Source organism: Palaemon carinicauda, chromosome 32 (genome assembly GCF_036898095.1).
Source record: "Palaemon carinicauda isolate YSFRI2023 chromosome 32, ASM3689809v2, whole genome shotgun sequence".
Taxonomy (NCBI): domain Eukaryota; kingdom Metazoa; phylum Arthropoda; class Malacostraca; order Decapoda; family Palaemonidae; genus Palaemon; species Palaemon carinicauda.
The window spans coordinates 66,268,901-66,276,400 of NC_090756.1; the positions used below are offsets into that span (position 1 = coordinate 66,268,901).

General features: G+C 45.7%; 1 protein-coding gene across 1 annotated transcript in view; it reads left to right on the forward strand.

Annotated features, from left to right (window-relative positions):
• LOC137625637 (KRAB-A domain-containing protein 2-like) overlaps positions 1 to 7,500 on the forward strand; it is a 58,442-nt gene that overhangs the window by 31,601 nt on the left and 19,341 nt on the right. The gene's annotated exons all lie outside the window — the stretch shown is intronic.

Sequence of the window (7,500 nt, forward strand, 5' to 3'; positions counted from 1 at the left end):
GAAACTTTTCACTGCTTGCAACAACTTTCCACCAACTCCATATAACCTCATCACATTCCACATTGCTTCCCTATCAACTCTATCATACACTTTCTCCAGATCCATAAACGCAACATACACCTCCTTACCTTTTGCTAAATATTTCTCGCATATCTGCCTTACTGTAAAAATCTGATTCATACAACCCCTACCTCTTCTAAAACCACCCTCTATTTCTAAGATTGCATTCTCTGTTTTATCCTTGATCCTATTAATCATTACTCTACCATACACTTTTCCAACTACGCTTAACAAACTAATACCTCTTGAATTAAAACACTCATGCACATCTCCCTTACCCTTATATAGTGGTACAATACATGCACAAACCAAATCTACTGGTACCACTGACAACACAAAACACATATTAAACAATCTCACCAACCATTCAAGTACAGTCACACCTCCTTCCTTCAACATCTCAGCTCTCACACCATCCATACCAGACGCTTTTCCTACTCTCGTTTCATCTAGTGCTCTTCTCACTTCATCTATTGTAATCTCTCTCTCATTTTCATATCCCATCACCGGCACCTTAACACCTGCAACAGCAATTATATCTACCTCCCTATTATCCTCAACATTCAGTAAACTTTCAAAATATTCCGTCCATCTTTTCCTTGCCTCCTCGCCTTTTAACAACCTCCCATTTCCATCTTTTACTGTCTCTTCATTTCTTGAGCCAGCCTTCCTTACTCTCTTCACTTCTTTCAAAAACTTTTCTTATTCTCTTCATATGAATGACCCAATCCCTGACCCCACCTCATGTCAGCTGCCCTCTTTGCCTCACGTACCTTGCGCTTTACTTCCACATTTTTCTCTTTATATTTTTCATACTTCTCTACACTATTACTCTGTAGCCATTCTTCAAAAGCCCTCTTTTTCTCTTCCACTTTTACCTTCACTTCTTCATTCCACCATTCACTGCCCTTCCTCCTGCTACCTCCAACATCCTTCTTGCCACACACATCACTTGCAATCCCAACAAAATTTTCTTTTACTAACTTCCACTCCTCCTCTAAATTGCCAGTTTCTCTTACTTTCACTTCGTCTTATGTCATTCTCAACCTTTCCTAATATTTACTTTTTACCCTCGGTTTTATTAGCTCTTCAACCCTCACTAGCTCCCTTTTACATTCACCTACTCTATTCCCCCACTCTTTTGCTACAACTAATTTTCCTTCCACCAAACATTCTTTTAGTTATCAACACATAATCCATTAATGCCCTTTCTACTACTCTTCCATTTGCCACTCTTACTCATGTATACTTATTTTTATCTTTCTTTTTGAAAATGCTATTACTTATCACCATCTCCTGCTCAACACACATATCCACCAGTCTCTCAACACTCTCCTTTTCACCTGGTACGCCATACTTCCCCATGACACCTTCTACCGCTCCAGCGCCCACTCTAGCATTTAAATCACCCATGACAACTACTTAATTCCTTCTACCCAGTCCTTCTACACACCTAGTTAATTCATTCCGGAACTCATTCCGCTCTTCTTCACTTTTCTCACTACCTGGCCCATACGCACTGACAAACGTCCAACATTCCCTACCCAACCTAACCCTTACCCACATTAACCCAGATGATATCTCCTTCCATTCCACTACTTTACCTGTCATCCATTCACTCAGCAATATAGCCACACCCTCTCTCGCTATTCCCCTTTCAATCCCAGACACTCTACCAGACATTTCACCAAACATCACTTCACCCTTTCCTTTTATCTTCGTCTCACACAAGGCCAATACATCCATCCTTCTATTCCTAAACATACTTCCAATTTCACATCTTTTTCTCTCTATCGTACTACATCCATGCACATTCAAACACCCCAAAACAAGAGTGCGGGGAGCAGTCACTCTCCCCCCAGATCCATCTCTCTGTTGCTGTCTCACAGGATGTAGATACAAGAGAGGGGGTTCCCAGCCCCTTCGTCCCGTCCCTTTTAGTCGCCTCTTACGACACGCAGGGATAACGTTGGCGCTATTCTAATTTTTATATGCCCTCGCGGTATAATAATAATTATAATAATAATGATAATAATAATAATGATAATAATGATAATAATAATAATAATAATAATGATAATAATAATAATAATACTTTTTTACCTATTACAAAATACCTAAAACATTCAACCTTAAAAATAATTATGACAAACTACATCATTTATTCGACAAAAGCTGAATAGATCTATCTTCGCTTTATTTGGAAAAACAAAATTCTAAAAAAATCTTACAACTGAAACCAGTGAATATATTTCATCATAAAAATCTGGTCTTTCGTTTCTCCTTCGATATCCTTGAACTGGATTTGAATCATCATATGAAATATTGCTTTTCTAATTTGCCTGGAAGTTTAGGATTGCAACTTCGTTCCCAAGTAAACCAGGTCTCTCTCTCTCTCTCTCTCTCTCTCTCTCTCTCTCAAATCCGGGATTTCATCCCTGTTATTAAGCAGCAATTACTACTCCCATTGTGCAAAGGTCGTTTCATGAAAGGTATTTTCTCCATAAATTTTGTCTCTTACGGATGTTCATCTTTATTTTGTGCCGTCAGATCCCGTCGCTAATTTTAAATATTTTAGGAAGATGACAAAAGCCTTTCATCTGTCCAAAACCTTCTCAGACACAAGGCATAACTACAGAAGAATTGTCATTGACTTTTATCTTTCTTCGTGGTTACATGGTATCGTCACTGTCATGCCAGCTTCCTGGACCAGGGTTCGATTTCCTGGCCGGCAAGAAGCTATTGTCTTTGATTGGTTTTGTCTTGGGACTTTCATTTTGATATTAAGGTATTGTAGTACATAGCTTATTTGAATAGGAAAACATATGTCTAAATGTGCCAAATTTTTTGAATATATATATATATATATATATGTGTGTGTGTGTGTGTGTGTGTGTATGTGTGTATGTGTGTATGTGTGTGTGTTTGTGTATGTATTAATTAACAATAATGGGATTCTGAGCCTAGCAAAAAAATTCCAATTCCATACATAATTCGTAACTTTAGGAAATTTATTCAATAAAATCTAATCTAATCTAAATTTCTTAATCTTATAAACACCAAAGTCAACGAAATAATACCGTCTCCTGCTTTTAAATTGCATACAATTCCAACCATCTCCTCTCACGAATAAAACTCCTTGTTAACATGTTCTTTTTATATGTGAACAGTCTAAAGGTGGAAAAACTGGCGTCAGATAACAGTATGAATTAAGCGTCGTGTATTGCGATTGTCCAAAAAGACGCTTGGGATCTTTCAATCATTTGACTGGAAAGAATGAAAGGCGAGCAAGAAAAAGGAAAGATGTATTGGTGTTGTGACGGCGCCGAGTAAGGGTGTGAACTCAAAGACAGATTGGAAACGACTGAGTTATATTATTGTGGAACACTCTCCTTATATACAAAACTTCAAGGCAACATGACATAACAAGTTCACGAGACAGACAATATTACAGAGGAAAAACCAGACAGGAATTTTCATGTTCGTTTTAGTGCGAGGGAAGAGCTAAAGATACAAGCATAATATATACAAGAGGAATTATGCACAATTGTGTGAAACACGGTTGGTACATGGCTCCCCCCCTAAAAATGACATACTGTACATGTTAAATAGGGCGCCCTGATCTAGAGAGGCGAACTGTAGGCGGGTCATCTGGCAGAAGATAAGCAGGTTTTAGACGATCAATGGAAACCCAGTCTTCTTTGCACCGAATGTTTAGGAGGAATGCTTTCGGACTGCGTCGGATCACAAGGAAAGGGCCCGTGTAAGGGGGCGTTAGTGGTGGCTTGCTGGTGTCGTTGCGCAGGAAGACGTGTGTTGCAGAGTGCAAGTCCATTGGTATGTGATGCTTCGCTGGGGGCTTGTAAGTCTGGCGGCACGGAGTAAATTTTCCCAGGACGTGACGTATGCGCTGAAGATCGTCGGAGGAGGTTGTAGAAGGAAAAAATTCGGCAGGGACGACCAGCGGGTCGTCATACACCATTTCGGCTGCCGAGACATCGAGGGCGTCTTTAGGAGTGGTCCTTAGTCCAAGGAGGACCCAGGGAAGCTGAGTAAACCAGTTGCAATCCTTGCAGCGGGACATCAAAGCTGCTTTGAGGGTGCGATGTAAACGTTCAACCATTCCATTGGCAGCGGGGTTGTAGGTTGTTGTCTGATGTAGGGTGATGTCCAGGAGATTCGCTAATGACGTCCATAATTGAGGGGTGAAAGTGGTTCCCCTGTCAGAAGTAATATGCTCAGGGATACCGAATCTTGAAATCCATCCAGAGAGTAAGGCAGATGTACATGAGGCGGACGTTGCAGTTTCCATGGGAATGGCTTCAGGCCAACGAGTGGAGCGGTCGATGACGGTAAACAGGTAACGATGTCCTTGTGATGTGGGTAGGGGGCCTACAACGTCGATGTGAATGTGTGCGAAACGACGCTGATGTTGAGGAAAGGTGCCCACTCCTGAATCCGTGTGTCGATGTACTTTGGAAGTTTGGCAAGAAGTACAGGCACGGACCCAATCCTTGGCATCCTTAGAAATGCCGTGCCAAATGAACTTTGCCTTCAGCAGCTGTGCAGTAGAACGGCACGAGGGATGTGAAAGGCCGTGGATGAAATCAAACACCTGTCGGCGCATGGGAGCAGGAATCCAAGGTCGCGGTCTACCAGTACTGACGTCACAGAGGAGGGTGGTGTTGTAGTCTTCGAGGGGAAAATCCTCCCAACGGAGGGACGTGCAGGATGTCCTATAAGCTTGATACTCTAGATCCTGTCGTTGGGCTTCAGCCAGGGCGTTGTAATCCAATCCCAGTTGAACGGCAGCCAACGTGTTTCTTGACAGGGCATCGGCTACGGCATTCATTTTCCCAGGGACGTATTTGAGGGTGCAATTGTATTCAGCCACGGCGGAGAGATGTCGTCGTTGACGGGCGGACCAGGCGTCAGACTGTCGAGTGAAGGCGTGCACCAGAGGCATGTGGTCTGTACGAATGACGAAGGGCGTACCTTCTAAGAAATGGCGAAAGTGACGGACAGCCAAGTGCACCGCCAGCAATTCTCGATCGAAGGTAGAATAACCCGATTCTGCCTTGGACAGTTTTCTGCTGAAGAAGGCCAATGGGCGGGGCGAGCCTTTGACCACCTGCTCGAGTACTGCACCAATAGCAACGTCGCTGGCATCGGTGGAGAGAAGGAGAGGGGCGTGTGGGATAGGAAAAGTGAGAGCCGCAGCAGTTGATAGGGCCTTCTTTGCATTGCAGAAGGCTGCTTCTTGAAGGGGACCCCACTTCAGGTCCTTTGGCTTACCCTTGAGGGAGGCGTAGAGGGGAGCAAGAGTGGCGGCAATGGCTGGCAGAAAACGGTGATAATAGTTGATCATGCCCAAGAATTCCTGCAGAGCTTTGACAGTCGAGGACGCGGGGAAATTCTGAACAGCTGCTACCTTCTCCGAGAGGGGATGGACTCCTTCAGGAGTGATACGGTGCCCTAAGAACGACACTTCGTTGGCGGCAAAGGTACACTTCTCGTACCGGACTACAAGGCCGTTTTGTTGCGGGCGGTCGAGCACGAGGCGCAGGTGACGGAGGTGTTCCTATTTTGAGGAGGAGAACACTAGTATGTCGTCCATATAACATACACAGAAAGGGAGGTCCCCTAAGATGACATCCATGAGACGTTGAAACGTTGCCCCAGCATTACGAAGGCCAAAACAGGAGTAATTGAAGGTGTATGTGCCAAACAGAGTGGTGATGGCAGTCTTGGGGATGTCTTCTAGGTTCATTGGCACCTGATAATACCCCTTCAGGAGGTCGAGCGTAGAGAAAACCTTCGCTTTTTGCAGGTAGGAGGTTACATCGGCAATGTTTGGGAGGGGGTAGTGATCCGGTTCTGTTTGCATGTTCAGGCGCCTGTAATCCCCGCACGGACGGAGGGAGCCGTCTTTCTTCAGAACGATGTGTAAGGGTGACGACCATGGGCTGGAGGCCTTTTGGCAAAGGCCCATTTTCTCCATTTCGGCGAACGTCTGTTTGGCGGCTGCCAATCGTTCCGGTGCCAGACGTCTGAATTTTGCGAAGACTGGGGGTCCCGTCATCTTGATATGGTGATAAATACCGTGCTTGGCAGGAACCGTGGGCGTTTGGCGAAGTTCTGGAAGGAAAACTTCCGGGTACGACGTAAGGAGGTGGGCGTAGGCATCCGTGGGTGCGCTGATGTGTAGAGGGAGGTTAGAGGGGGCGGGTTGAAGAGGTGTCGACAAGTACGAGTCTGCGTTTACCAATCGTCGGTGGGCGACATCGAACAGAAGGTGGAAATGAGAGAGGAAATCCGCACCGAGGATTGGCATTGTGACGTCAGCAACGAGAAACTTCCAATTGAATTTACCGTTTCCGAATGATAATGTGAGGCTCTCGTAACCGTAGGTGGGTATCGCAGATCCGTTGGCAGCTACCAACCGGACGTCGGCAGATGTAGACAGACTACGTCGTGCCTTGAAGAGTTTCCTTGGCAAAACAGAACGACAAGAACCCGTGTCTACCAAAAATCGCACGCCCATTCCTGCATCCTGTAAAAAGAAAAGATTAGAAATATGGGAGGCCACCGCCACAAGCGATGGCCTACTGACACGTTTTCTGGCCACTGACAATCTTTGGCACATTTCTTCGCGGTTGCCCTGAATCTGAAGTGGTAGTAGCAAAACTGCGGCGGATGGGAGGTAGTAAGTGGCTGTAGAAGTCGATCGTTGGGGCGCGAGCGATTGGTGAGTGGTGGGCGGCTTTGTCGCCGCTTCAACACGTCACGGGGTAGGCGTGTATGTCCTACGGCATTCATGTCAGCTTCTGTTGACGTTGAATAGGTATCCTCGTCGTCAGGGGTGGAAGCGTTGATGGAGGTCTTGAAGTGGCTCTCCATAAGGGTGTCGGCTTTGGTCATCAACTCCTCTATGGGTAAACTATCGACATCGGGTATTGCAGCGCGTACAGGTTCAGGTAAACGGCGTATCCAAAGGGCACGGAGTAGGTTCACCTCACGAGGAGAGCCGTCTGCGGCAGGTTGAAGGCGAGCGATACTGGTCATTTCCCTGAGGGCAAGCGAAGCCCTTTGGTCCCCCAATGGTTATTGCGAGAGCTGAAAAAGCTTTGCTATATGGGCGGCTGGCGACGGCGAGTACTGCTGCAGAAGGTATGATTTGAGGGCGTCATACGCTATTGGGCTGTCTCCTTGTTCACAAAGCCAGTCGGATATTTCTGGGAAGGTGTCCTCGGGTATCGCCGCGAGAAAATAATCCGCTTTGGTGGTTGAGCGAGTCACGCCCCTGATACGAAAGTGGACTTCAGCGCGTTGAAACCAAGCGAACGCTTTTCTGCTGGCGAACGGTGAAAGTTTCAATGGGGCGGCCGCGGCGCCAACTGCAGTAGAGTCCGTCTCCATCATAGTACCAACGATGGAGGG